General features: G+C 34.4%; 1 pseudogene; it reads left to right on the forward strand.

Moving 5' to 3' along the window:
- The first annotated feature begins 279 nt into the window (after positions 1-279).
- LOC148871302 (putative CCR4-associated factor 1 homolog 9 pseudogene) lies at positions 280-1,359 on the forward strand (annotated as a pseudogene).
- The last annotated feature ends 13,014 nt before the right edge of the window (positions 1,360-14,373 follow it).

The following is a 14,373-nucleotide window of genomic DNA, read 5'->3' on the forward strand; positions in this document are numbered from 1 at the left end:
CTCAAATCTGAACCCCTAAACTAAATACCTTTTATCGGATCCACGTCGTCCAACATGTAGGAGCCAAGTCCATTACCTCGAAATGTACCCAAATCACTTCAAAATCAGCAAGAAAATTAATTAAATATTTAATTGATTTTCAAGTTCGCGGAGGCAAACGCCAACTCGCCAAGCTGCCAAGGGCTTCAGTTACTACCATTTATTTATGAGTCAAAGCGAAGCTTGGGCCCCACGCAAGACCAAACTTCCCCTACTTCCTTTATATAACCACCGCCTCGCACCCTCCTTCCCCCCGTCATAGAAGCCCTACAATATTTCCAATTTCCCAACTCACTCCGAGTTCGATGAAGAAGATTTAATAGTCAGAAGGATTAAAGATCAATCAGAATCATCGACGATCATGTTTTCCGTCGACTCCGATTCAAATCTGAAGCCGATCGTCATCCGAGAAGTATGGTCTGATAATCTCGAATCCGAATTCGAGTTGATCCAAGATGTCATCGATCAGTACCCCTACATTTCCATGGACACAGAATTCCCCGGCATCGTCTTCTATCCGACCGACAACAGCGGCAAGTTCTACCACCACAAGCCGTCTGAGCACTACCTCGTCCTCAAATCCAACGTTGATTACTTGAAGCTCATCCAAGTCGGCCTCACCTTCTCCGACGCCGACGGCAACCTTCCGGATCTGGGAACCGGCAACCGGTATATCTGGGAATTCAACTTTCGCGATTTTGATGTCTCCCGCGATGCGTATGCCCCGGATTCGATTGAGTTGTTGAGGCAACAGGGGATTGATTTCGAGAAGAACAAGGCGAAGGGAATCGACTCGAACCGCTTCGCCGAGTTGATGATGTCATCGGGACTCGTCTGTAACGACTCGGTGAGTTGGGTAACGTTTCATAGTGCGTACGATTTTGGTTACTTAGTGAAGATCCTTACCAGCCAGAGATTGCCGGACGAGATCGGGGAATTTTTTAGGGTTTTGAGGGTATTATTCGGGACTAGGATTTACGATGTGAAGCATCTGATGAAGTTTTGTCAGAGTTTGTACGGTGGGTTGGACCGGGTAGCCAAGACGCTCGCAGTGGACCGGGCGGTTGGGAAGTGCCATCAGGCCGGGTCCGATAGCTTACTGACGTGGCATGCGTTCCAAAAGATGAGAGAGATATATTTCCGCAAAGATGGGCCGGAGAAGCACGCCGGCGTTCTGTATGGGTTGGAGGTTTTTTAATTAAAATAAAAATTTTGTTTATTTATATTTTCTGGATAATTTGCTTATAATCCTTGCCGACCATTTAATTTTGATCAATTATGTGGATATTTTGACTGGCTAAATCCTGGCCGTCCATTTAATGGTTGTCGTCTCAGCTCTCAAATTGACATATTGACTCATGGAACATAAAGGAACTCAAAGGAGGGAATTAATGGGGAATAATGGTAAATTGGTAAGAGTGATTAGAAATAGTTGGTTTAGGGTCCGCGTTTGGGAGGGCTAAATCTAAAGAAGCCACTAGCAGTAGTTTCAAAGCCATATTTTTGGTTCTAAAGATAGCTATTTTGATTTTTGGGCTTTCCAATTTCCATTTTTATATTGCTTATGGGTTATCTAGGTGGGAGGGAGCTGCCGGCTTTCCGAGGGCGTCAATTTCACGTGAAGAGCCTATCTATGTTTGGTGTCCAAGAAAACCAAAGCCCACCAATCAACCCAGCCCAAGCAAAAAAGCAATGGCTAAGTACCCGCACCCAAGCCAAAAGAAAGACACAAGCAGAAACCCTTAAGGCCTTAACCAAAGAATTGCCACAACCTCCTACAGTCCCCATGTGAATTAGGTAGGGGTGTCCGTAAAAAACTGAAAAACCGAATCGACCTGAGAAAATTGGACCACAAAATGCGATTAACCAAATTGGTCAGTTCAATTTACGTTTGGAATTTTTGAAAAACTGAAGGACTGATTTAGTTTTCGGTTAACCAATAAAAAAACCGATGGTTAATCGAACCGACCAGTATATATATTTATATACTTATATTATATTTATAATGATCTATTTATAAATATATTATATATTTTTAAAATATTTATAATATAATATTATACATATATTTATAGAATATATATTATAAATATAAAAAACCAAAAAACCGAAGAATCGAACCAGTCAAAAACCGAAACCAATGGACTGGTTAACTAGTGGTACCGATTCGGTTTCGGTTTGGTGAAATGAAAAAACTGATACCACCGGTTCAGTTTACAAAAAAGGGCCATGATTCGGTTAACCGAATCACGAATATCCCTAGAATAGGGGAACATTTTCCCATGGAAAGCAGGTGAATTAGGCACATCTTTTTAAGGCCTGAGGTCAAGCCAAATCTGTCCAACCCAAGCCTAGCCTATTAAAAATTGACATTCTCAGATTGGGTCCAAGCCTGAGATGAGTTTGCATGAACCTACTTATTATCACTAATTTAAAGCTTTAAATAGGAATTTTTGTATAAATGATAAAATTAATTTGAGCTATCACTCTATCACTAAAAAGTTGCATGTGTATAGTTGGGTTAGGCTAAGGTCAAATTGGGTTTTTAGTCGGCGCTAGAGCTACTTAGAGGCTAGTTTTGAGTGAGACACAAAAAAAAAAAAAAAGTATGGGTTTTGAGCCTAACCCAAGATATTGGATCAAAGGCTTGAGCCCTAATTGGGCATATGGTCAAGCATAATCTTTCCAAGCCAATCCTAGCTTGAACTAAAGATTGACATATTCAGTTCGAATGGTTTTGACCATTTTTTTTTATTATTTTTTGTTAGAATGGTCCGAGCGTTTGGTTCAAACGGTCAGTCCATTCGACTTGGTAACTAGACCTCTGACCAGTTCAGTCTCCGGGTCGATTTTAAAAACCATGGTACATGTTACAAATACAAGCCTTGCCCCATGCTATAAGGTAATTCAAAATTAAGTCACACAACTACAAGGAGACCTAAGATTTTTAAATTGAAGTTGAGCTGGTCCAAGTCGAACCCAAGTTTTCTTAAAAGGAATTTAAATGGATTTTAAATTTTTATTTATCTTTTTGTCATTTTAACAGGTTTTATGTTTTATATAGGTCTCTTATGTTGTATGTGCACTATGCACATTAAAGGTCCCGACTCATAAAAATTATTAATTTTAATAATGTTATTTGTTTACTTTAAAATACTTTATATAGGTCTCTTATGTTGTATAGGTCTCTTACTACTTTAATTTTATATAGGTCTCTTATGTTGTATGTGCATTATGCACATTAAAGGTCCTGGCTCATAAAAATTATTAATTTTAATAATGTTATTTGTTTACTTTAAAATACATTAATACAAAGTCATTTAATAAAATAAAAAGAATAAACAAAACATGATACAACAAGAGGATACATGCAATATATCAAACCCATGTTTATTATGTTTAATGGATTTTAATATACTATTATTAAAGCTACCAATTAATATTTTTTTTGTATTTATGTTTCTTATTTTTATTAGTGTTTATTAAGTTTGGTTTTTAAGTGGAACTAAAATGTTTTTAATTAACATTTTAAGAAAACCAAATATCTTAATTTTTACTAATTATTATAAGATAAATGTGTTTTAGTTTTTACTAAGTTTTATTGATAGTTATTATTTTTAAGTGAAAGTTTAGTGGATTTTAAATTAATAATTTTTTAGAATAATATTTTTATTTATGTTGTTTTATGTTTTATTGGTTAACCTCAATCTGTATAGATTATTTGATTTATGAATATTTCATTTTAGTATATTGTATTTAGGGGTGTGAATGGTATTCAAAAATCTGATTTTGAATTCGAGATTCAACATAATTGAATCAAATTCAAATAATTTGAATATCATAATTGGTCAAATTTGGATATGGCATTTAATTCTTATATAATATAAGATATATTTAAATATTGTATATAATATATATATAATATTTCAATTATATAAGTAATTTATATATTTATATTTTATATAAATAAATATTTTTCATTTACCTAAAATAATTAATCGGAAATTGAATTTTTTAATTAGGTTCAAATTCAGATATTGATTGATTCGATTCGAATTAGATCCGTTTACACCACTAGTTGTATTACCATTCTTTCCCCCATCTCTCCCTCTCTCTCTCCACCCATTCTATCTCTTTAATAATATAATATATCTCTCTGATAATTATGTGCCTACCTAATTGTGTACGACTTTATTTTTTTTTTTTATGTTAATCATCTCTTTTCTTACAGAGATAATAATAACGGGATTGGAAACCAAGCGATCGCTGGGATAATTCATCCAATGCACCAACTGAACTACCCTTGAGTTGGTGTACAACTTTATTTTTTGTTCAATCAAGATAGGCAATGGTTATTTTTTATATTTTAAAAATAAAAGAAAATATAAAAATACAAAAAAGGAGAAAATAAATAAATAAATTTTCTGAAAAGAGAGACATACTGACTTGCCATGCCCAGATTTAATATAGACATATAGATGGGATGCGTGGCATGTTGGGATTATGTTAGGAGCGTCTTATTACGAGTAGATTCCCACTCCTTGTGTATTGGTCGGTACTGCATGATAAATGGGTTCATATCAGCTTGTGTTAGTCTGTATTATCTAATGTAAACCATGCACTTTGAATTTCAAATTTAAATGCAAGTGTAAAGTTCAAATTTGAATGTTCATTAATTGTAAAATTCAATCCATTATGTCCCACTTTTTTTTTTATGCATGCCTCATTAATTATAAATCATTTGGATTTCAAATTTAGCCTAATAATGATTATCTTTAATGGCTATGACATCAAACAAAATGGAATGATAAGGCATGGTTCATGTGGCCAACCTCATATAGTTGGGATAAGGTTTAAATGTGATGCTAATGATGAATTAGCATCATTCACACCATTAATTGTATTTTCAAATATTACTGTTTATTCTCACCTTATTAAATTCAGGAAAAAAATGTCATATCACAAACCATTAGCAAGACCCTAATCTGCTTCTTTCTAATTTGAGGTATGATTGTTCACTACTAGTTAGCAGGGGTGCAAGTTGGGTGGGCTGGGTTGGGTTGGTCAATGAATTCGTTTTAAAATTATACATGTATGTATAAGACTGGGCCAAACCTGAAAAATAGAAAAGCTTGAAGTCTTAGACCTGAAGAGTGAGGACCAAAAATCTAAGCCCAACCCATGCAAATTTCAAGTTGGGTTAGTCTGGGCTTAGGTTGCCCCCCCGCCCCAAGTTGCACCCATAATTTATAGACGATCTTCAACTTTTATTTAAGTTATTAAAAATTTAAAATAATATATGATTTAATTAACTTGGGGGTTATATGTAATGCGGATAAATAATGTTTATATATGAATCGGATGATTTATCAAATCCATTATTTCAGATTTATGTTAAAAATGTTTTCTTTTAATTTTAGTAGTTTAGAGAATAAAATGTTAAGATAGAATAATTATTTTAGTAATTAAAATTTAGTAATTTACATATGATATGTATCTTAGAAATTCTAATAGATCTGATATAAAGGCCATTACTCAATGTTGGTCCCATTTATCTTGGATCAGTCCTAACCGTTGGCATTTTTTGCACAATGTGGCAACCCTTAGACTTGAGCTCGTGCTGTTATGCTAGCCTGCCTAAGATTTTACCATTAGACCAAGTAGTCTGCCCCCTTTTAATATATTTGATATATTTTAAAATATTTTAATTTACAATAAATAACAATAATACTTATTATTTACTGAAATGAGAGTGACCAATGGCTCTTCGTTGAACACCCTGATTTTTATATCTAAATTTACCCCTATTAATAATACAAAACAGCCAAACTAACATATACCCCATTATTTAAAATTTTTAAAAATGAGAAAATGATCAATTCTCTTGGTAGAACACCCTGGTTTTTATTTACAAATCTACCCCTATCAATAATACAACTTTGAATGGGTTAACAACCAATCTAGCAAATTCACAGGTTTCTATTTTACCATTATATACAAGAGAGACAAGTACCCTAAAAAGATGAATATGTGGACATCCAAATTCTCCACGTAATGGTTACCCTATTAAAGTAGTCATGATGTTGGTTAATTTTGTTTTTATCAAATATCAATGTGGCTCAACAACTCTCACATTACTCTGGATTGTTTTCATGATATTAAATGGAATCAAATCATCATGATAAGCTCAAAGTTTCTCCTTCAAGGATAAACTTAATTGATAAGCTGAATGGATGTATCTCCCCATTTTTAATAAAAATGTGATCATATTTATAAAAATCCTCCAAATTTGAACCTAAATACGGGTGTATTATGTTATAGCATTTGAATGCTTTTTTGTTTTCTTTGGATACACAATCAATTTAGAATCCAAAATAAGAGTTCACTCAACAAAGTAGTTAGATTATTATTATTTTTTATTTTGTCTAAAATTCTAAATTGATTTAACTTGCACTCACTTTTGGTTTCTCTTTTATGCTTTTTTTTTTTTGGTTAATTTGTTTTGGATGTATAGCAGTTTAAATGAAGAGAAAGGTGACTATACAACCCTATAACTTGCAACTGAGATAGTGGTTTGACTCTTCACTTTTAAACAGCTTTGGGAAGACTACTATTTCTGTTTTGACATGTTAGTTTTGGAATAGTCTATAAGGAATGCTTTCAGATGGAAGGAACATTGCTATTAAGTTCATAGATCAAACAAGAAAACAAGAAGAGGGGTCCAATTTAGCACAAAAGCATTAAGTTGGAGATCTGAACTAGTGGTAAAGGGCTGATATCACAAGGTTTTTAAAAACGATCGAGTCAGGGGTCCGGTTCCCGGGTCAAACGGTCAGCTCATTCTGATAAAAAATAAAAAAATGATCAAAGCCGTTGACCGATTCAACCGCCCAAGTCAGTGATTTTTTGACCAAATTAATATTTTTTTGGCAAAAATTCAGTTTTTGGGAAAAATGGAACCAATCACCTGACCGGTTCCTGATTTCTCTAGTCTGACCATCCGGTCTGGTTCAGTCCAGTTTTAAAAACCATGTGTTTACATATTATACAATCTTAGCCTGGCATGCTCCAGTCCATTTGCAACATGAGCCTTTGAAAAATCAAGCGGTTATAATTGGTTTTTTATTGGCCCATGGTGGGCTGTTCTGGCTTAATTGGGCTAACATTTAAGGTTGTGAATTAAAGCGGGACTCAATCCAGCCCGGCCCTTTCACAATCCAACCAGCAAACCCCTTCCCTGATCTTGGCTGTATATGAAGATGAAGGGAATGGGTATGATCAATTTAAGGGTTTAATTCAACTTGCGTTGGGCCAACCAGAACCCAACCCAACCGAGATCAGATCTGCTCTTTACACATGGCACTTTACACCGATCTCAGTTACATCCCACTGTGCATTGAGAACATCTCCCATACTTATATGTTATTATTCACGAGAAATGTTCCTAATGCATGATCAGATGTGCCAATGAGGTCGTTGTGAGGCGTCCTGTATGAAGAGCAGATCTCAATTCAACCAAACCCAACTCAATCCAGAAAATGCCAAATTAATAGTCGGGTTAGTTCAGGGTTGATCTCTTAAGCAATACTATAAGATGATATATATCTATGTATTATTTCATGGGTCTGTTTGGGTCGAGAATTTTCTAAATCAAATTGGACTCTCTCCATCTTGTACCCATGATGGAGAGAATTTTCTAAATCAAATTGGATTAGGTTTGGGTTAGGTTTAAGGTTATCGGCTTGGGTTAGTCTTCAAACTAAGAAGCTAATCAATCAGCGTAGGGTCAACCAACCCTAATGATTTTTTATTTTATTATTTATTCGACTTCAACCAACCCTGAAGATTTCCTACCACGCAAAAAAAAATAAAAAAATCCCAACCACGATAACAATCCTGTTGTTTTCACAAATGATTATTAATTACTTAACTATCTTTTCTCTTCATTTCTTTTTTAATCTCTTGTTGTTTGTTTCAGAGTGGAGAGTCACCATTATTTGGGTTCCATAATAGAAACAAAATAAATGTCTAAATTGATGATAGAAATAATTAATTACAATTAATGGGGATGCCTTTGGCCTACTGACCACTGAGAATCCTTAAGTGAAATGTTGTCTTCATTCTCCAATCTCTTGAAGGTCATTGTAATTCGTCTCAGAGTCCAACTGATAAATCAAAGCTGGCCTGTGATAGAACAGATATTGATACTTTGACAAGTGGCAAGTTAAACCACCCGATCCACACGCCCAGAAGTCAGAAGTCAGAACCAAGCTTCTAGTTTTCCGAAATTAATACATATGGAGCTGAGCCTGAGCTTGAAGAAAATTAATGGATTCCCTTAGACTAGACCCTATTGGGCCAACACAAAGCCAAACCATTTTAAAAGCGAAATTTTGACTTTGCACTCTCCCTTGTGTCATACATTCCACGTACCAAATTTTTAGATGTAAACCATAACTATTTATTACTTATTTGATAATCAAAGTCAGAACAGCTACCTACTTCGTCATTCATCCTTCAAATAAATTCTGGCCCTTTGATTGTGGCAAGCGACAAATGGCTTGTGCTTAATTCTTATCATCAACATGGGTGGTTCTCTGGCAAAGTTCTTGGCTGCATTGCTAGCAATCATCCTTCTTCTGGGCAGTTCTCCGGTGGTTTCAGTTGGTCTTACTTCAGGTATAGTCTCGTTTTAATTTCCTGCCTACTGTACTCTTTCTTATAGGACAATTAGGCACATTATTGAAGTGTTAATTCCTCATATGTTTTGGTTTGTTCTTTCTCTCTTGGGAAGGTAATGAACAGGGTTTATAGGTTTCTGGGCCAAGAAAGGTGGTTCCAGGGAGCAATAATCAACTACTTCCTGAGCAGAAGATGATCAAAGAGAAGTGGTTTCGGAAGCTTAGACAAACACTGCGCGCACCACCAGCACCAACTAGAAATCGTCGAGTATCATCCGCCTTGAAGTCACCTCCCCCGGGGCTAATATATTAATGAGCTCTAGACTCTCCACACTGATCTTTTCTCTATATTGTTATCCCTTCTTTTACTTTAATTAATCAGTTTGACAGTATTGCGTGCAATTCCCTGGATTTTCTTAGCTTGTGAAAGATTATTCTCATTCAAAGTTGGGCTTTCCTGATCTGGGCCATCGTCATCACCATGGTTTGTTTCGAACTGTTGTTGACCCCCGGAAACCGTTTTTGTATCACCTCTGAACTGTTTCTTTAATGTACCAAAAACCGTTGAACCATTGATCAATCCATTTGACTCAGATAACAGATTTCGGTCTTTTCTATATTTTTAAATTGTAATAGGACCGGGTCACCTGTTGGGACCGGATAATTGAACCGCTGACACAAAGACTGATAGCCATGATTTTAGTTTCGGATTATTTTTTAAAACATTGATCATATGTACATATTTTGAAATTTTGGATGATTGAATCAATTATGAAGAAACCTTGAATATCCAAACAGTGGGAGTTTTTTCTTAGGGGCCCGAGTTATATCTACTGTAGCTGTACTCAATGCATACAAGGTGTGAATACATACGAAAAATTATATTTGTTGGGTATGAGATCGGCTTCAGTCAGTGCAAGGCCCGTTCAACATCTTTTATGGCATTGCATTGGGAAAATCTCCCAATGAAATATATAGGTACAGAAATATTTCCAATTCAAGGCTGTAAAGGCTGTTCGGTGTTCAAACGGGCCTTGCACTGAAGCCCCAGGATATAATGTATTTAGGGTAGTTCCGCCCCTTTATTCAAGCAATATTATTAGTAGATGCTAATTTAATGACTATAAAAACTGCCGTCTTTGTTGATACCTATTGCTAATAGGAATAGGGGTGCAAATGGATTGGATCATCATCTGATCTAATCCGAGATTCGATTTTATTTGGTCGAATTTGGATCACCCCTTTTAGATCTTTAGATTGGATTGGATCAAAGAATAGGATCCGATCAGAAATCAGATCGGCTTCGGATCACCCCTATTCGATTCAAGAAGATCCAATCTGATATATGCTATATATTTATAAGTATAAATATATATAATACTATATATATATATATATATTATTTATTTATTTATAAATATATTTTTATAAATTTGTTATATTATTTATTTTTTATAAAAAACATGTGTATATATGATGAAAATAATTAAACAACTTTTTTTTTGTTTATACTTTATTTAAATTAGTTTATTTTATTTTTCTTTTAATAATTTATTAATTTTTAAAGAAAACAAGTCAGATTGAATCAAATCTGAAGATCCAACTTATCAATAGAATTCAAATTCAAATAAAGTCCTATAAGATCTGATCGGATCAGATCCAATAAGAACAATGTTGAATTGAATTCAAATATACCCTAATTCATATCCGCTCCAATCCATTTGTATCCCTAAATAATATACAATTGAGCCACTAATAACTTGCACTAAAAAACGGAATCAACTTTTTCTTATTTATATATCCAAAATTATCAAAACCTTAGAAGAGCCATTCATTGGGGATTGCATATCTCCAAATGTTCTAGTGTGAGGATTTTCTCCTAAGAACTTGATACTTTGTCCATTGACTCCATCCAAGCCAATTTAACTACATAGCTGACCACGCAAGAGTCCAACTAATATGCATAAGACATCTCCACATGTGATTTTCTAAAAAACACATTTATATTAAATAAAACAGATAACACTTTTAGGAAAATACTGATTATTAATAAATAATATTAGAAAAATTCATATATGTTTCTTCACATGTAGACTTATATATCCTATGATACACGGACTTGTGCGCCCCACTATGGATCATGAGGGCTTAGGATCATTTAATCCATCATTTCCCACTTGGCCATTAAGGCCAAGATGATTAATGCCCCCAAGGTTTTAAAAATTAATCTGGAATCAGAATCATTTTAACCACCAGTTTTTGAGTCAGTGGTTTGATCGTCTAGTTTGGAAAGATGGCCCGTTCCAATTTAAAAAATAATTAAAATAAAAAATGATAAAAAACTGTTATTTAGGTCCAATAGATCGACAATTCAACTGTTTGAGTTAACAGGTTACTGACCAAACCAACAGTTTTTGACTTGCAATTAACCATTTTCAAATCATTACTTACAGTCAAAATATCATCATCATAATTTTCATTATTCATGCAATACACATAATGATCGAAAAGATTTGGAACAAAAACCATTTTTACAATAGCATCATGAAATGTATAATACCGCATTTTAGATTGTTTATTTGAGTTATATAGATTTCCTCATGCAATTTTTCATTTGAAAAGATTGTCTTTATGTCCATTTGGGCCAATTTCAAATCAAAATGAACTAAAAAGACATTAGTATTCTAATAATGTAAATTCATTACATATCATATATGTTTAATTTTTTTCCGTTTCGTAGGTCTACTGGTTCTTAGACTTCATTTTTGTTAATGAAGTCTATTTCTTCTTTAATTAATTGCTTTAACCCATTTCCATTTGTCTTTTATTTGATGATTTCATGGTCTAATCATAATTTTCAAGGTTCTCTAAAATTTCAGCTTCTTAGCATATGGTAGCGTTGTAATAGCTAAAGTGTCAGCTTCTTTTGTATGAGATTGATTTTCATTTACACTACGTTTGGTTTGTAGGAAAAATTAGGGAAAATTAGGGAAAAGTAGGGAAATCTTCACAAACCTTAGGCTGTGTTTGAAAATCATGCATATGGAGTGTAAATCCCAATTCAGTGTAAATTTGCACTCTGGCTCACTTTTGCCTGTGTTTGGCAACATTGCATTTATGCATTGACAAATGACAAACCAATGCATATTTACATTGATAATGAGATGTAAAAGTTACATCAATAAAAAAGAAGTAAAGTTGCATTCAAGTGGGTTTTTGATAAAAAAAAGCATATGCTTTATTGAAATTCACGTTTGCATCCATCCCAGCTAAAAGTCTATTTGGTAAGAAGGTAAATTTGTAATGCAAAGCTAACCTAACTTTGCAATTTATATGAACCATTTTACACTCTACATAATTGCATTCACACTTATTTGCATCGTTTTTAAACGCAGCCTTAGTGTCATTCAATTGTTTTAGTCTTGTTCAATTCCTTAAATAAGGAAGATAATGCTGCGGGAAGTTGCTTTAGTATATGTTTGGCATCGATGCTGCAAATACAACACCATTTTCTCAGAAAACAGTGATGTATATGTGCGGGTTGGAAGCTGTCTTCTTTTTTTTTGGAAAAGTTGCTATCAGGTAGGACATTTCCAGGGGCAACAACAACACCTTCTGTTTAGTATCAATTCTCCATATCTGTTTTAGCATTGGAACCCATTATAGGAAGTCCATGTCACTACCACATCATGCCCTCGTTGACAACAACAAACTCTAAATTGAGAAAATGTTGAATTCAGCGTTGCTCCAAACCACACATTCTTGTTTTCCAAGGCATGACTTGGAGCATTGTTTTTTATGAAAAAGTGGTTCTAAACATGTTAACATTTTTTGGAGCACCGATTTTTTCAACGTGGCACTGATTTGTCACCGTTCGCTGTTTGGAAATGTTGCTGCCAGGTAGGACATTTCCTAGGGCAACAATAACACCTTTTGTTTGGTACCAATGCACTATATCTGTTTTTAGCACTAGTACCCATTATAGGAAATCCACGTCACTGCTACATCATATTTTCATTGATAGCAATGAGTTCCAAATTAAGAAAACATCGAATTTGGCATTACTCCTAACCATACATTCTCAATTTTCAAAGCGTGGCTTAAAACACCATTTTTTATGAAAAAATGATTCAAACATGTTACTATTTTCTGGACCGACTTTTCAACGTAACGCTGATGCACCGACTGGAGCAACGGCATTGACGCAAAGCACCATCTTAATGGGCCTTGAGCTTCATGTTAAACGTGTAAGAATGATCCATATGTTTTTTGTTGTTTGCTTTAGATTCTAGAAGATGTGCAGCCACTGTTTGCTTTCTCAAACATGCAAACAGATCTAAAAATAATCCTTTGCTGTACACTTTAATTAATAAAACAAAGTTTGAAGAATTAGATAAACAATAAGCATAGGTAATGCCCAGTTCAACCTCAGCTAGATCTGGTTGTATTTTGCCAGGTGTGTAAGCCATAGTAGATCACCTCATAAGAAAAAATCTCAAATCTCTCTCAGATTGGGCTTGTACTCATGCTAGAAAACCTCCCTTTTTCAGTTTCGAACCACAAAACAAAAAACCTAACTTTTCTTTGCGGATTTATGGCATACCCCTAACTCTTCTTCGATCCACGACAGAACAAACTTCAAAACGGTAGAAAATCGAAAAATCCTTTCTAGCTCAAACGATACAAAAGAAACTAGGGCTGCATTTGGAAATGATGTAAATAAGTGTGAATGTAAATATGTAGAGTGTAGAACGGTCCATATAAATTGTAAAGTTGGGTTAGTTTTGCACCAATAAATCTATCTTATTACCAAATAGACTTTTAGTGTAATGGATGCAAATACGAATTTCAATAAAGCATATGCCTTTTTTTATCAAAAGCTTACTTGAATGCAAATTTACTTCTTTTGCATCTTATTATCAATTTAAATATGTATTGGAAAATGTATTTTCTTCCATTTGTCAATGCATAAATGTAATGTTGCCAAACACAGACAAAAGTGAATCAAAGTGCAAATTTACCCTGAACCGGGATTCACACTCCATTAACATCATTTTCAAATGCAACCTAGAAAAAAAAAATAGAGAGGAGGAAGAGCTAAATCACTTGATTTATTCTACTAGAGTCAAGTTTTGTGTAGCCAAATGGAAAAGATGACTGAGCTTTGAGAATGGAGGTGAGAGTCAGCTGTTGAGTGGCTTTCCTTCCTTCTCTCTCCTCTTTCTTTCATGGTTTTGTTACCGTTGTTGGCCCAAATGGTCTGACCATTCGGCTTAAGAACCATCCAGGCAATCGGTTCCATTTTACACTTAACCCCTTTTTTTGTTAAATTATTAACTTGGTCAACAACCCATTAACCCGGACGGTCAAACTATTGTTGACCCAAACAACAGTTTTGACTGTTTTATTATTTTAATTAAGTTTTTTTTTTTCTTTACATTTTTCAATTGGAATAGACATCCTTTCAAACCGCTGACGCACAAACTGGTGGCCAAAAATCAATGAAGAAACCCTTGAAGATCCTACTGATATAGTGTATTGCGCTCTAACACCAATGAAGAAACCTTGAAGATCCGAGTTGTTTAGCTTGCAATATGGTTAGTAGATGCTAATCCAACGAATGTGATGAAAAAACCCCTACACCTATTAATAA

The sequence above is a fragment of the Nelumbo lutea genome, chromosome 2, assembly GCF_056320005.1.
Source record: "Nelumbo lutea isolate HS-2025 chromosome 2, American lotus-T2T, whole genome shotgun sequence".
In the NCBI taxonomy this organism is placed as follows: domain Eukaryota; kingdom Viridiplantae; phylum Streptophyta; class Magnoliopsida; order Proteales; family Nelumbonaceae; genus Nelumbo; species Nelumbo lutea.